At 46.4% G+C, this 15,958-nt stretch overlaps 1 protein-coding gene across 6 annotated transcripts in view; it reads left to right on the top strand.

The window, feature by feature from the left end:
• The first annotated feature begins 13,948 nt into the window (after nt 1-13,948).
• The window catches only part of LOC115082297, a 76,827-nt gene continuing 74,817 nt past the window's right edge, over nt 13,949-15,958 (top strand). For 2 of the 6 annotated variants that reach the window (XM_029586531.1, XM_029586527.1), the window contains exon 1: nt 14,198-14,339. The gene's annotated coding sequence lies outside the window, so the exon portion shown is untranslated. Of the gene's footprint in view, nt 14,164-14,197; nt 14,340-14,647; nt 14,776-15,958 lie in introns of those variants that run through there. The other 4 variants (XM_029586532.1, XM_029586529.1, XM_029586530.1 and 1 more) reach the window with 3 other exon arrangements.

Below are 15,958 nucleotides of genomic sequence, written 5' to 3'. Positions count from 1 at the left end.
ACATTCTATTCCTCAGGTGCAAACTAATTCCTATATTAGACACACACAATCTGAGACTCTTCGGTTACTGACTTGGGAGGATACTGGGGTGGTGGCAAGTATCACCAGAGAGAATATCTGCAGCAAAGTTTTATTTTAATTTGATAAGAAAAGACACTTCCTTTTAATCCCTGTGAGTTAGGAAGTTTGTGCTATTTAATACTCCTCTTTGCCTAGGTATTATAAGTTTGCAAAGCTGCAGAACCGCTCTCTATGGTCTTTGTATTTCCATTTCAGAGAACAATAATTTCTTTGTCTTTCCTGTAAATACAAATGGACTTTATCGCAGTGTAAAAATAAAGCAGTATGACACTTTCTAGTACACGGTGAAGCTTTGCTTTCTGTTATTTCCTTTTTCATTTCTAAGATTGTACAGGTTCAGACATCAGATGTTGGAGTGACTATTGCTAGATATTTCAAACCATTTGAGTGGGGCACAGAAGGCTCTGAAACAATAATAGGTAACAGTGTAATCTGCCACAGAGGTGTGCTGGGGGCTCAGGGCTAGCACAGAAATTATTTTATTTCAGTAAGAATAAAGGAAGATAGTTTGTTTTCAAGCTGGGAATGTTGCATTGATCAGTGGAAACTAAAACTACATTCAGTTGCATTAGAAATAATTTTCATCAGTTGCTTTCAAACTGAGTTGTGGTGTGAACTGGTAACATCACAGCAGCACAGGACATTTGATTTCAGATCTCTTGGGCTGGAAATAGCATCCAGGGATGTGACAGAAATAGTATACTATGGCTGATGGCTGCATGCTCCTTGGTATCCACAGCAAGTGTAGCAGTAGCACTGACAGAAAGGCTGATGCAATAAAATGCATGTAAACAATATGCGACCAAACTGGCACTCATTTTTTGTCGTGCACATTCACCTCTCTTGGGCACTTGATGTAATAAGCAAATTAGTGCTTCTCTGTTTCTCCCCATTTACGTAACCTGGATTTTAAATTCAATTGACACCTTCATAATGCAATAGCATTCCTCCAAAAATGAAGATTAAATTTAAAGAGAACTCTGCCGTGTGCATCAGTTTTTAGCAGATTTGGTATTTCTTTAACTCAAGAGCATATAAAGTGTTACATTTTCAAATGCTCACTTTGCATTTACATGTGTAAAATAACTTACACCAGTATATCGGCTGAATCTCCCTACATACATAATGAGCCACCTGGGCATACATACGTAGTTCCATAATGTGAACTTTTGTCTGCCCTGAAAGAGGCATTCATGGGGGCATTTCAGAGGTGTGTTTGCAAGCCTTGCAGGTATATTGTTGTAAAAAAAAAAAAAAAATAGATGCATGTAATGGAACACCATTAACATGTGTGCTTTATGCCAATCTATACTCTAAGGTATGCACACACTTTAATCTGCATCACAAGCCAATATTCAAACACAATGCACAAAGGTATCTTGTGCTTGAAAGTCAGTTGGGATTATACAGGCTAAAAAGTCTGTGCCCTATTGAAAATTTACTGCCAAGTTATTAACAGCAACCTTGGATCTTGCACACCAGTCCTCAGCCATCAGCTTTGGTCCTTCATCTAAGCAAGCAGAGTTGCTTACCTGTAACAGGTATTCTCCTAGGACACCAGGATGTTAGTCCTCACATATGGGTGACATCATCGGATGGAGCCTGGCATGGAAAACTTATGTCAAACTGGAACTTTGACTAGGCACACTGAGCATGCCCTATTTCATGTGTCTACCAGGGGTCCTGCTTCAGTATTATAACATAGAATTATATAAAATTGAAAATATACAGAGAAATCCAAATCCACAAGGTGGCAGTCATAAGAACATAAGAAATTGCCATGCTGGAACAGACCAAGGGTCCATCAAGCCCAGCATCCTGTTTCCAACAGAGGCTAAACCAGGCCACAAGAACCTGGCAACTACCCAAACACTAAGAAGATCCCATGCTACTGATGCAATTAATAGCAGTGGCTATTCCCTCAGTAAACTTGATTAATAGCAGTTAATGGACTTCTCCTCTAAAAACTTATCCAAACCTTTTTTGAACCCAGCTACACTAACTGTACTAATCACATCCTCTGGCAACAAATTCCAGAGCTTTATTGTGCGTTGAGTGAAAAAGAATTTTCTCCGATTAGTCTTAAATGTGCTACTTGCTAACTTCATGGAATGCCCCCATAGTCCTTCTATTATTTGAAAGTGTAAATAACCGATTCACATCTACTCATTCAAGACCTCTCATGATCTTAAAGATCTCTATCATATCCCCCCTCAGCCATCTCTTCTCCAAGCTGAACAGCCCTAACCTCTTCCATCCCCTTTATCATTTTGGTTGCCCTTCTCTGTACCTTCTCCATCGCAACTCTATCTTTTTTGAGATGCGGCGACCAGAACTGTACACAGAATTCAAGGTACGGTCTCACCATGGAGCGATACTAGAGACATTATGACATTTTCCGTTTTATTAACCATTCCCTTCCTAATAATTCCTAACATTGTTTCTTTTTTGACTGCTGCAGCACACGAAGCCAACGATGTTAAAGTATTATCCACTATGATACCTAGATCTTTTTCCTGGGTGGTAGCTGCTGTCCTAGGAGAACATCTGTTTACAGGTAAGTAACTCTGCTTTCTCCTAGGACCAGTGATGGCTAACCTATGACAGTGTGTCCGAGGTGACACGCCGAGACGTTTTTGCTGACACGCGCAGCGCTTCATGGATTATTGGGAAATAATTGTTTATCGGCTGTGCCGAGCCGATAACCCAAAAACACAGCCCGACCCTTTAAAATTAGTTTTTAGTATCCCCCCCCCCCCCCCAATGCCCCCGGGCGCAGGGAGGCTCATGCGGCGCAGCGACAGGCAGATGGCAGGGCCGTGGTGAGGCTCACGTCACCACGGCCTGAGAAAAAGATTGCGTTTAAAAGCGTTGATGCTCCTCCTCCTTCCTGCCTGTGCGGTCCCCGGAAGTTGCCGGAGCCGCCATGGACAGGAAAGAGGAGGAGCATCAGTGCGTGCAGAAGAGGAGCAGCCGGCTAAGGGCCGCCGTGATCCCAAGTCGCAGCGGCCAAGAAGAGGAAGAGGCCCGGGTAGCAGGGCCGCCTCGCCTGAGAAGATCAGGGCTGCTGCAGAAGGCCCATCCTGCGGCGACCCACGAAGAGGAGGCCCAGAGGTGAGAGAGAGGCTGAGGGTCTGTAGAGGTGGTGTGTGTGTGTGCGTGTATGAGATGAGTTGAGAGATGTCGTGAGAGTGAGGACCTGAATGTTTGCAGAGACGGCATGTGCATGAGCAAGACAGCATGTGGAGTGAGAGAGAGCCGTGTGTGTGAGAGTCAGAGAGCATGTGCCAGTGAGAGACTGTGTGTATGAATGATTGTATGAGAGAGAGCATGTGACAGTGAGAGCTTGTGTGTGTGAGAGAGAGAGAGAAATGCATGTGAGAATGAGAACCTGTGTGTTTGAGGAAGAGATGGAGAGAAAAGAAACAGAAAAAAGACAATATACAAGGAATTGGCAAAAAAAATAAGAAAGGGAAGGTGGGAAAAAATAAGAAAGGGAAGGTGGGAAAAAAAGCCTGTGACCAACCAATTAGAAACTAAGATCAGACAGCATAGGTAAAAAAAAATAAATTTACTTTTTAGTGATTGGCACATGTAATCTTTGGGAATGTGCAAGATTAGCACTTTCTCTATGCGGATCTCACAATGTACGAGATCAGCATGGAGAAAGTGGAAGCCCACGGGGCCTGCACAGAGGAGGCAGCAGAATGAGCTTCAGTGTCAGTAGCAGCAATCGGCACCTCCCCAATAGCCATGCGGCAGCAGTGACAGTGGCAGCAGAGGAATGAGAGAGGTTCCTGGCAAAAGAGAGGGGGGTCTGCCTTTAGTGTGTGCATGTGTATGAATGGGACTCTGCCTGGGGGTGTATGTGTGTGAATGCATGGGTGCCTGCCTGGGGGTCTGTGTGTGTGAAAATGAATTGGTGCCTGCCTGGAGGATGGAGCGGGAGTGGTGTGAAAATGAATGGGAGCCTGCCTGGGTGTGTGTGTTTGTGTGGGAGCCAGTGAGTGTGAGAGCATGAGTGTGTATGAGAAATCCAGGGGAGTAAGAGTTTGTTGTGTGGGCGGGGGAGGTGTGTGGAGGGGAGAGAGGGAGAGAGTGTCTTAGAGCCTGAGAGTGTGTCGTGTCTATGAGAGCGAGAGGTTATGGTGGATATAAGAGCATGAATAGTGTATGTATGTGACAGTGTATGTGTGAGAGAGAATGTACATGTGAGTATGTGTGAGAGAGAGAGGATAACCTCCTAATCCTCGACAATATCAGGGTGCCTGGAAATCAAGAGCTCCCACAGAAGGGGACAGCAGGGGCTTTTTAAAATCCTTATTAGTTTTAATTGAAGATTTAGCCAATGAAATTCAGCAACAAAAAGTCCTCTAAGCAGGTAAGGTAAAGAATTATTTGTTTTTGCTTTATTAATAAATACAGTACATATATTAAAATTATAACTTGTTATTAATTAGCGCTACAAATATCACAAAATTATGGATTTTTCTAGAAGTGACACACCACCCGAGTTATACTCGGTTTTTTTAATGAATTTTGACACACTGAGCTCAAAAGGTTGGCCATCACTGATCTACACCATGATGGTATGTGCCAACTGCACTCAGATGAACTTTAACAGTTGGTTTCAAGCCAGCCTCCCATAGGTGTAGAAGTAATCAAGCAGTTTTTGTGTAGGGCAAGAGAACGGAGCCAGGGCCTTCTGCTCACACCACACAGAAAACCTCCTCCAGTCCATAGGACTTTCTAATGGAAGGCTTCTTCTGGAAGCCACCCAGGACCCAAGACACATCCTCTGAGAGACTGAGCAGCATTCTTACCTAAATTCTTACCTAAAGTAGTTTATCCTTAATCAGGAAGTTGAATTACCAGGATGTTGAATTACCAGTATTTTATCCTAAACTTCACAAGAATCTTCATGAACAAAGTTTGCATTCTTTCAACTGCTGCAAGAATATTTCTTTTCTATTTGTCAAGAACAAAGTCCATGAAAACCTCAACCCACCTTTTCGGAAGATGGAAGAAAGGGTTGCCAGATTGAAATAAACTTTATCCAACTGGATAAAAGTTGTATACAATTCTGTTACCATTAACATGTAGAAAGGGTAACCTCTTAAGTTCACAACCCATGACTTAAGGGCAAAGATGACAGAGAAGGGATATGATAAAGGTCTACAAAATCATGAAAGGACTTGAACAGGTTAATGTAAATCAGTTATTACTCTCTGATAATAGGAGGATTAGGGGCATGCCATATGAAGTTAGCAAGTAGCTCATTTAAAACAAATTGAAGTAAATTCTTTCACTCAGCGCACAGTTAAGCTCCGGAATTCATTGCCAGAGGATGTGGTTACGGTAGTTAGTATAACTGGGTTTAAAAAAGGTTTGGATAAGTTCCTAGAGGAAAATTCTATAAACTATAATTAATAAGCAATAGTAGCTTGAGATCTATTTAATGTTTGGGTACTTGCCAGGTACTTGTGACTTGGATTGGCCACTATTGGAAACAGGATGATGGGCTTGATCTGACCTCAATATGGCATATACTATGTTCTTATGTACAATATCTCCAGCTTTTTTGAGCAGTGTCTCCTTATGAGATTTGAGGGGGCAGGCCACTTGGTCCTCTTTGGATACATTCGTCAAACACACTGCCTTCACCATGGACTATTCCAATCAAGGAGCAGTAGGAATTTTCAGTTTTAATTCTGTCACCAAATAATCTCTCCTTCCTCTTCTCAGTAAAAAAAAAATAAAAAATAATAATAATAATATTCTATAAAGAGGATTGTAACTTTTTTATTGAGCTACAAATGCCCCATGTGGTGCTATTTTATGCGAGTGTCCATGGAGAAATCAAAATTACATACCTGTGACAGGAGGTCTCCGTGAACGAAAGCACAAAACAGCCACAACATCCTTGATTTGCTAACCCCGAAGGTGAGATCTCCTTATAACCAGTCTATATATATTTCAGCTAAAACTTCTGAGGCAATCTAAGACCGTGATTCTGCGCAGCAAATTTCGTACTGCTCCCAAAATGTTTCTAGAAACTTCAGAGCTAAGAAGATTCTGTTAAGTCCATACTAGTGCTGTAGGTGACGTCACCCAAAATGTGTGGCTACTTTGTGCTTTCGTCAACAGAGAATGCCTGTCACAGGTATGCAATTTTGATTTTTTTATGGACACTCGTACAAAACAGGTCCACAGGTATGTAACTTTAATGTCCCTGTAACAGTGAGCTAGGGTGACCAACTGTGCAGTTTTGAACTAGACAGACTGGTTTTTAAATTAATTGTATGTAGTGTTGGGTTAAAAAGGTAACTGGGAGACTTCCGGCGATGACGTAAGTGGGACGGAAGCTCGGTGTTTGAGCTCCGCAGCCCCCCTCCGAGTTTCCCCAGCAAACACCCCCAAAAACCAGCGATTTCCCTGCGCTTCTGCTCCGGAGGGCTTCTTTAGGTCCGTGCCCTTCACCGGAAAGACTTTTTCGAGTGCTGCGGGTGGCTTGCGGCAGAGGCCCATGCGGAGTGGCGGCAAAGCAGGGTCAAAATGGCGACCGCAACAGAGGCCCCTAAAATGCTGGCAGCAATTTCCGAGGAGGTACTTCAGCAGCTCTCCTAAAGTGTCTCTACGGCGCTGGATGCGCGCCCAATTAAAATCCAGGCATCGATGGATGACTTAAAGGACACTCTGGAGGGACAAGCAAAGTGGCTGGACCAGGCAGAACAAGTGCTCTCTGATTATGGGGACTGGCTGGCAGACTCGGAGCGCCACGAGGCCCAACAAAAAGAACTCCTGGATAAGCTGGAGGCCCAAGAGAACAGAGGCCGGCGCAATAATCTCAAAAAATTGGGCTACCAGAATCAGTGCCGGCGGGTGAGCTGATAAACTTGTGGAAACGTGGCTCTCTGGCAAACTGGGCCTGGTACTAAAGACGATAAGCTGCGCTGCGAGCGGGCTCACCGGGTGGGGTCACTACGCGAGGCACGGTCCAGACCCAGACCTCCTCAAATGGGCACACAAAACTCAGCTGCTCCGCGCCTTCCGCCAGCACCCCTCGTGGAATATCAAGGCCACAAAATACTGCTCTTAATGACTTCTCCACAGCTATGGCAGCACAGAGGAAGCAAATGTCGCTGGCCTGTTCAGATCTTCATAAAAGAGGAATACGTTTCCCTCCTATACCCGGCAAAGCTGAGGGTGCACCACAACAATCGTGTGCTTTATCTTATGTCAAAGGAGGGAAGCTTCATCCTCCTAGTGAAGCTAGATAATCCTGGAGCAGTATAAGCAATTTTATCTGAACACTCAGTGAAAGGCCACAGCACGTGCAATGTATGTGTGGGAACGAGGACAGGCGGTCTGCAACCCCTGTATGGATAGAGTCCACAGTTCAATGCATCCTGGTCACTGCACATGCTGAGCTGTTATCGTGGTTATCACAGTTTCCTGTTTCTGGATTTCACGGTGCCAGGCCAGATGAACCTTATGGCACAGAGGAGTATATGGACTTGGCCTAGCAGGAACTTGAACACTATGGTCTGCGATACATGGTTACACGGTAGTCTCTCAGCTGGGTGAGCGAGGGGGGGTTGCTGTCGGAGGGGGGTACCTCATCTACGTTTGGAAGGTATGGTTCTGGACTTGGGAAGGTCCCCGTGCTCTTGGGGCATGTTGTGTAATGTGCATCTGGGGGTATGGATGTTGGTACTGCATGGTGGGGGGGGAAGGGATGGGGGTGTGTGTGAGTGGGAAGGGATGAGGGTGGAAGGGATGGGGTACCAGGGCATAATTGCATGGGTATTGGTTTTGCTGGATCAGGGGCTCAGGCTGGGGAGCCCCAGGACCACTCTGTATTGTGTTTAAACCAGGGGCTGAGGGCCCTTTGTTTTGGCAATGCACATGTAGTGATCATGGCAATGGTTAAAATCACGTCTCTTAATGTGGATGGTATCCACTCCCAATAAAGAGGTCCAAATTGCTTTCCATGCTGCGATGCCAGCACTCACAGGTAGCGTTTCTCAAGAGATGCAGCTTACAGATGTAGAGCATGGGAAACTAAAACGGGATTGGGTGGGGCAGTGCAGTTATTCCTCTTTTTCCGCTTGTAAGCGGGGCATTGCCATTCTCATACACAAACAATTGCCCTTCCTGCTCGGGCGGGTGTGTCATGACAGAAAGGGACAATATGTGGAGCTGCTAGGGTCCTCTACCAACAACGGGTGGCGTTTTGCAATATATATACCCCCAAATGTATATTCCCACGAGTTTTTTTACTGGGTTGGTGGGCATACTGACAAGTTTTCCAGGCCATACCGTGGTGGTAGGGGGGGGGGGGGGGGATTTTAATAGTTGTTAGCAAACAACTTGACTGCAAACCACCCAAGCCCGTCGCTGCCAATGACCCCTACTTAGGCGTAAATTTCCTATGCCAAGAACTCCAACTGCTTGATGTGTAGCGGGTTTTACATCCCAATGAGCTAGATTTTACTTTTTATTCCAACCTGCATCAGTCATACTCCCGCTTGGATTACTTGCTAGTCTCTAGCGATGTTTCCCAGGGTAGTGGATGCCACTATTGGAGTCATTCGTTCTCAGACCATGCTCCGGTGACCCTCACTTTGAAGGGTGAGCGGGGACCTCGGGGGGCCCTTTTTCATGGCGCACGCGACCCTGAGCTGCTTCTCGATAAACAATTCCACACTTACTTACAGGCCTCAGTGGAAGGAGTACTTAGAGCTAAACGCCTCCCCTGAGATCTCTCCAGGACTGCAATGGGAAGCCGGAAAGGCAGTGATGGGCGGCCATATTATAGCCTATGTTGCTAAGGTAAACCGTCAGCGCAATGCAGAAATCTTACGCCTTACGGGAGTGCTCAAAAGGCGCAGCACCAACACATGCCACCGTGTCGCCAGCCGATAAAGGCCTGGTGGAACCAGCACGCGAACCACTTAACTCTCTAATACACCAAAGAGCTTCTAAATCGTTAAAGAATTACCAATGCCAACTATATAAGCACGGTAATAGAGCGAGCAGAATGTTAGCCAGTTTAGTGCGGCCCCGAAATCAAAGATTGGTTATTACCGGCATCCGGGGGCGGGACGGAGCAAATAAGACCACAGCGGCGGATATTTCAGCCCAGTTTCTGGAATATTATAAAACGCTGTTTGCCAGTTTCCTGCTCCGGCCGCCACAGAGCGTTTCTTTCAGGGGCTGACTTTGCCGCGCCTGGCTGCGGACCAGCTAGTGGAGCTGAATAAACCTATTAGCGACCGAGATGTATATGCGGTGATACAAGGATTGAAGGTGGGGAAGGCGGCGGGCCAAGATGGGCTAGGGTCCGAATTTTACAAAATTTTGAAATTCTAACTTTTGCCCCCCATGTCCAAGTATTACAATGAGCTGCTTGTTACTAAAGAGCTCCCTGCCGAGGCCAATCGCTAGGTCATTGTGGTCCTGCCAAAAAAGGACAAGGATCCATTGGAGGTTAGCTCGTACCGGCCTATATCCCTGATTTATGTTGATATTAAGATCTTAGCGGCTATACTTGCTGCACGCTTAAACGGGATTTTACCTGTCTAATTGACCCCGATCAGACTGGCTTTATTAAAGGGCGACAGGGCGTGTGAAACGTTGAGGCGGCCTTATTGCAAGCCCTTAGCTACCACCCCACGATGGATGTCATGATTTTGAGTTTAGATGCCGAGAAAGCCTTCGACTCCATATCGTGGGAATATATGTTCTGGGCCATGCGTCAATATGGCTTTCTCGGGACCGTTGTGACATGGCTTGAAGCGCTATATCACAATCCTAGCGCTCGTATTTTGCTGAATGGCGCCCTCGTGGACCCCTTCGACTTACAGTGTGGCGTACGGCAGGGGTGCCCGCTATCCCCACTCTTATTTGTGCTGGCGGTGGAACCCCTAGCCACCCGATTGTGAGGGGAGAAGGAGTTTTGGGGACTCAGCATCGGCAACCACTCCTTAAAAATAGCACTTTTCACCCATGATATTTTGCTGTTCGTGGGACACCCGCGCCACAGTATTCCGGTGATTATCCATATTTTTTAACAGTTCCGGAGTATTGCAGGGCTGAAGATTAAGTTTTCAAATCTGAAGCCCTTGCATTGGACCCCCGGTACGTACAGGGAATTAGGGGTCTGGATCCCCAGAGATTTGGGCCTATTCTATGAATTAAATCTCTCTGCTGTCTTTAGTAAAGTACAGGCACAATTAGTAGCATGGCGACCTCTCCCACTCTCTGTTTGGCAAATGCGCATTGGTAAAAATGGTACTTCTCCCTAAAATTCTTTGGGGCAGATTTTCAAAGGGTTATGCGCATAACCCCTGAAAAGCTGCCCTTTCCACCCCCTGCGTGCGCCGAGCCTATTTTGCATGAGTCCCGGGGCTTTCCTGGGGAGCATGCCGGGGGGCGTGTCGCAGCCGGTGCATCATCGGGGTGTTCCGGGGGCAGGGCCACGGGCATGGTTCCGGCCCAGGGGCGTTCTGGGGGCATGGCTGCGGCCTCCGGACCGGAACATGGGGCGCCAACAGCTGGCCGGCGCGGGCAGGCGTAACTTGTAAAATAAAGGTGTGGGGGGGGGAATTAGTTAGGGCTGGGGGGTGGGTTAGATAAGGGAAGGGAGGGGAAGGTGGGGGGGGGGGGGGCTGGAAGGAAAGTTTCAGAGCGGCCTCGGAGGGAACGGAGGATAGCTGCGTGGCTTGGTGCACGCAGGCTGCCAATTTTGCGCAGCCTTGTGCGCACCGACCCTGTATTTTATAACATATGTGCGGCAGCGCGCGCATGTTATAAAATCGGGAGTAGATTTGTTCGCGCCGGGTTGCGCTAACAAATCTACTCCCGTGCGCACCTTTTAAAATCTACCCCTTTATGTGTTACATATGCTCCCATGTTGGCTTACTGTGAGCGATCTAAGGCACCTGCGATTCTGCATCTCCAAGTTTCTGTGGCGGGGCAAGGCCGTCCATATTAAATATACCACTCTTGAACACCCTCAACAGGCGGGGGGGCTGCAGGATGCCAGATTTTCAGCTCTACAATGTCGCCTGTCAGCTGAGATTTGTGGGAGAGTGACTGACATAATTATCGCTATTGTGAGAAGGGGTTAATGAGCAGAATGGTCGCCGCTTTGTTTGTTATATCGCCGATCCTCGCAGCTACGCACCTTGGACTTCCCCAGACAGCTGATGAACCCATGTATTCGCGCCTGGAGGTGGCTGAGGAAACTACAGGGTCTGGCGGGCACCTCATTATTGATGCCACTACTGGGTATCTTGGACTTTCTGCCTGGCCGGGACTGCAGCTCTCAACATTGGGCCAGCCGTGGGGTCGTATTCACCTTTCCCTTATATGACAAGCTCACCACTATCTGCAGTCCCTCTCGTGTACAACGGAGGTGGTGGCTGCAGAAACTGACTATACAACTAAAGTCTGCGACGCAGCTTGTCTCAATAACACTGTTGCTGGATGGAAAACCCTGGGACAGGCTCGCAAAGCACGCGACTTCCTGCAACCACTGGTGCGCCGGTGGTCTACCATCCTGACCTGGCATATAACGGCGGATTATATGTTGAACTGCTTTAAAATTCTGCATGTTAATAACCTGGATGTGGGGCTTCACGAACTACAGTGCCGGATTCTCCACCTGGCCTATTATGACGACGTCCGCCTTTTCAGGATGGGCCTCACTGATTCTCCGTTCTGCATTAAATGTGGCCAGGAGGAGGGATCTTTGCTACACCGTCTCCTGCAATGCCGGATGCTTACACGGTTTTGGGAAACCGCTGGACACCATCACCAGTTGTACCGGTATTACCACACATGCCTCAGGCTGTATTCTGATGACCCATCCTTTTCGTACGCTGCCATCAGGTAATCATTCTAAGGCAAAGTTTGGGCACGAGTCTGGCCTGCTCGCATGCCATGCCACACAGTCGTCGATGTGGGTGGAATTGGCAACATCACCCTCCGCAGCGGCCTGGCACTATAGGATGGCAACGTTTATGCAACTGGAGCGCATAGATTGCACTTCCGGAAGCGGGTTAAAACGTACGAGGAGTGCTGGCAGGCATGTTTTGCATTGCTACCCAAGGAGTTACAATACAAACTGGACTGTTGGAAAATGGTTACACTATCTTATGGGATTGAATTCCCTGGTCTCGGGGGGGGGGGGGGGGGGTAGGAGGGAGGGGGGCTGCTGCTGTTTGTTTAGGGCTGCTTGTCTGATTGCATGGGGTGGGCAACCGGGTTGAATGTGAATACTGTGAATTGTATGGTTGGGATGTAAGCAGGGGATGAGTCTAGTATTTAGGATGAAAGGTTGGGTGAGTGGGGGGTTACTAAAAAAGAGGAAAAGCAGGGACTGCATTATATGTGTTCGACTGATCGGTTTGTGTTTTTGTTAGTTTGACATACTACATTTGTTGTGACATGCCCTTGTTGGAACTGACTGTACTATACCGTTCTGTCTGGCACATGGATGCATATTCTTGCTGTTAATAAAAACTATTTTGACAAAAAAAAAAAGAGGTAACTGGACACTCTAATTTCTGGTCACTGACACAGATCCATCCCCAACCCAGCATTAAGGAGAGTGGATGAACAGCAGACTCCAATTTGCCCATGCATAGTATGCCAAAGGAGGAAAGCATCCAGCATGCTTGCCAGTCATTTCAATCCCCTGGGCATGAGAGGCAGATGCTTCCATCAATCAGACACAATGCCATGCAGTCAATGACAGGAGGTACAGGCCAGGATGGGGAGATCATGTGTCGGATTGTTGGGGATTAATGAAACTGGAATCCCCGGTATAAACATATCCACAGCCAGAAGAGGAAGAAAAAGTATGGCAGGCTGTAGAGACCCAGGGCAATGCTATGTCAGCCTTGTACATTTCTTGCTTGCTTGCTTCTAGGTGCCATGCAAGTGAATCTTGTATGGGTAGACCTGGCCTAAATGAAGGAGAGAGAGCATGTACTTGTTTATGTGTATGTTTGTGTGTGTGTAAGAGCATGAGTATGTATATGAGTGGGAGAGCACTTATTTGTATGAGAGAGAATATGTGTGTGAGGATAAATAGTAGGAACTGGAGGGGACTGAGGATGGTTGCAGGGCAGGTTCAGTAGAAACAAATGTATATAAAAGAGGGGGAAGGGCAGTGCCCCCCTCCTCAGTGTCCAGTCCAGGTCTTTAGAAAAGTTGGCCACCCTACAATGAACCCGGGGGTACATGTGGCCGCACGCTTTGCAGGAAGAGCAATCGTAGTCCGGTCCCAGGCACAGAAGGCGGAAAGTGTATTGATCTCTACTGGCCATCCTCTCTGGGGCATTAGGCGCTGGGCTTGAAAGGGCAGCCGCCTTTTCTGAAACGGCTGTGCTCAGAAATTAAAGCAAAGGCAAAAACACAGAGAGAAGTACCAACCATTTGTGAAGGCGGACTAAATGAGACTGAAGGAGAATGGGCAAGGCTCGTGCAGTGGCTGTTGGTGTGAATCTACCGTGCATGCTCACGAGAGCGCTAGAAGATTCAACTTGAGATCAGTACCCGACTCGGCGTCGTCAGATGACGTCATCCAGTAGCGTGATGATTGACCCCCTTGTGACCACATACCTCTTCCCCTTCCGAGCAGCGAAAGCTGCAGCAACCGTCGTCTCCTGCAAATCTCTTGTTCCCGCAGTCCCTGATTGGCTACTGCGAGTGAGTCGTCATACTGCGACTGCTGGCAAAGTTGCCTGGCTGAGGCAATGAAAAAAAGATGCCAGCAACAAAGAGGGCTGCTAACACTCAGCCGACCATTTGCCCAGTCAAAATCTAGTTCAACCTGCACAATAAAAAAAATTACCACGCGGTGGTGGGGGGAAGTTGCCCATTTGGCCAGGAAATATCTCAGTCTAGCAACACGCGCATAAAGACACGTCTTCTTGTTTGCGTCAACCCTCTAAAACTGTTATTTAAGTGTGCCCTGTGGGTGTGGTGTAGTTTGTGAGCTTGCGGAAGTGATGTCATACATTTTCAAACTGCAGCGGAGGCGGGCTTAGAGAGTAGCTGGTGTGGAAGGTATATGTTAGCATCTTTTGTCGTTATGCGATTTTACATTTTTTTTTTAATTTTCGTTATATCTTGGCCGATAGGGATTGATAATTCTTGCCCGTTCCCTTTCTTGGATTGTGTCTGCGGAGGCACATAACCGTGGCAGTCTTTGGAATTCGAGCACTTGGTGTATGTCCTAGGGGGTCAGTAACGGCGCTTTCTTGGACACATTGGACAGTTAAGAGAACATCTCAGCAATAAAATCATTCCGTCATGTCTTGTGATTGGGGCTGTTAAATTAGTGTTAAAGAATGTATTGTGGCTACCGTGGTAGTTCACTTGGATGTGCAGAAATAATTAATAGATAAGTTGTAAGGGATAGCTTTTTATTGGACTCGATTTCTACAACCGACTAACTGTCCACTTATCCTGCCGCCTTCAAGTTAGTGAGGAGTTTACTGTCACCGTCTCCTATGTTAACTCCCCCCCCCCCCCCCCCATCTCTTTTTAGCCTTTGAGTTACAGTGGCATATGCGGGCAACTTAAGACCTATGTGATTATTTAAACCCAGTGTAACTGCACCATTTCTTCACTGACCCGATGAAAGGAATTTGACTCTTGACAGTCACAACATATTGAGTGAGTTCAGTAAGAAAGTATCACCTCTGGCTTGTTTGCTGGCCTTTCTTTTTGCATGGTTAAAAGTAAAGCTTATAAGGCAACCTAACAAAATGCTGGGCATGTGAGCAACAGAATGATTCCACTTTGCTCCTGGGAATAGGCAGAAATCTTAATCCCCCATGTTTTCTAGCCAAGCAGCACCTAAGGCTGGTCGATAGTTTGCAGCTTTCAATTTTTTTTCTTGTAAACATAATGTATTTTGTTTTGCCCGATAGTGCCAGCAGATATAGGGAGTGCTCCCTGCCCTTGGGAATATGCTTTCAATTTGTTCTGCTGTGGTTGCATTTCACTTCTAGGTGTCTTCTCGGAGGTGCACTCCCAGATCAGTTTTTTCTTTTAGTTTTCTGTTGCTAAAAGTAACTGCGTGAAAGCAAGGTTGGAAGCACAAAAATATTGGGGTTATATCTTTTTTTAAATTCAGCTGTTTAAAGGGTTTGCCGAAGTGGATGATAGTTATGTGCAGGAAAGGCATTAAGGAAGTAAAAGGACTCTGGCCTGCAGTTGCTCTATTAAGAGCTCACTTGGGCCAAAGCTGCTTGCTTCAATGAGCATATCCATGCTACATTAGTGAAGTAAATTAAACCTATGCTTAAATCAACTTTAAGTTCTTTTTGCCTCATAATATGCATATAAACATTTAGACATCTAAATCTTAAACTTTGCAATTCAGGATTTTTGTAGGTTACAGCCATTTTCTCTAGCTCTTTGAAACCATGTTAATCTGACACAGGGAAGCTATTAACTTTACAAATTTTATATTGAACAAAACATTTCTAGCTACCAAGACCATCTTTTGCAAAGTATTTATCTCCTCCCCAAAACACTTTTCATTCTTCCATCTGACTTCCTCTCACCCCCCCCCCCCAAAGGACCAGCCCTCTATCACTTTATCAGCGTTAATAGTATCTACTGATAGTACTGGCAAAACACAAATCAGTTGATAGTTTAATTATTCACACTTCCTTATTTTGTTTTAATGGCTACAATTTGTGGGCTTAATTTGTGCTTAAAATCTGTGGCCCTGTGGCTAGCTTATATCTAAGTCTTAAGGTAAACCTGAGGAAGACTGAAGTCTTCTGCATGTCAAGAGGAGGGAGGTCCTTAAAAAAAACAACAAACTGCCAGAGTTAAGGGAATTCAG

Source organism: Rhinatrema bivittatum, unplaced genomic scaffold, assembly GCF_901001135.1.
Source record: "Rhinatrema bivittatum unplaced genomic scaffold, aRhiBiv1.1, whole genome shotgun sequence".
Lineage (NCBI taxonomy): Eukaryota > Metazoa > Chordata > Amphibia > Gymnophiona > Rhinatrematidae > Rhinatrema > Rhinatrema bivittatum.
Note: the sequence above shows the minus strand (reverse complement) of the source record. Positions and strands in the feature narration are given on the sequence as shown.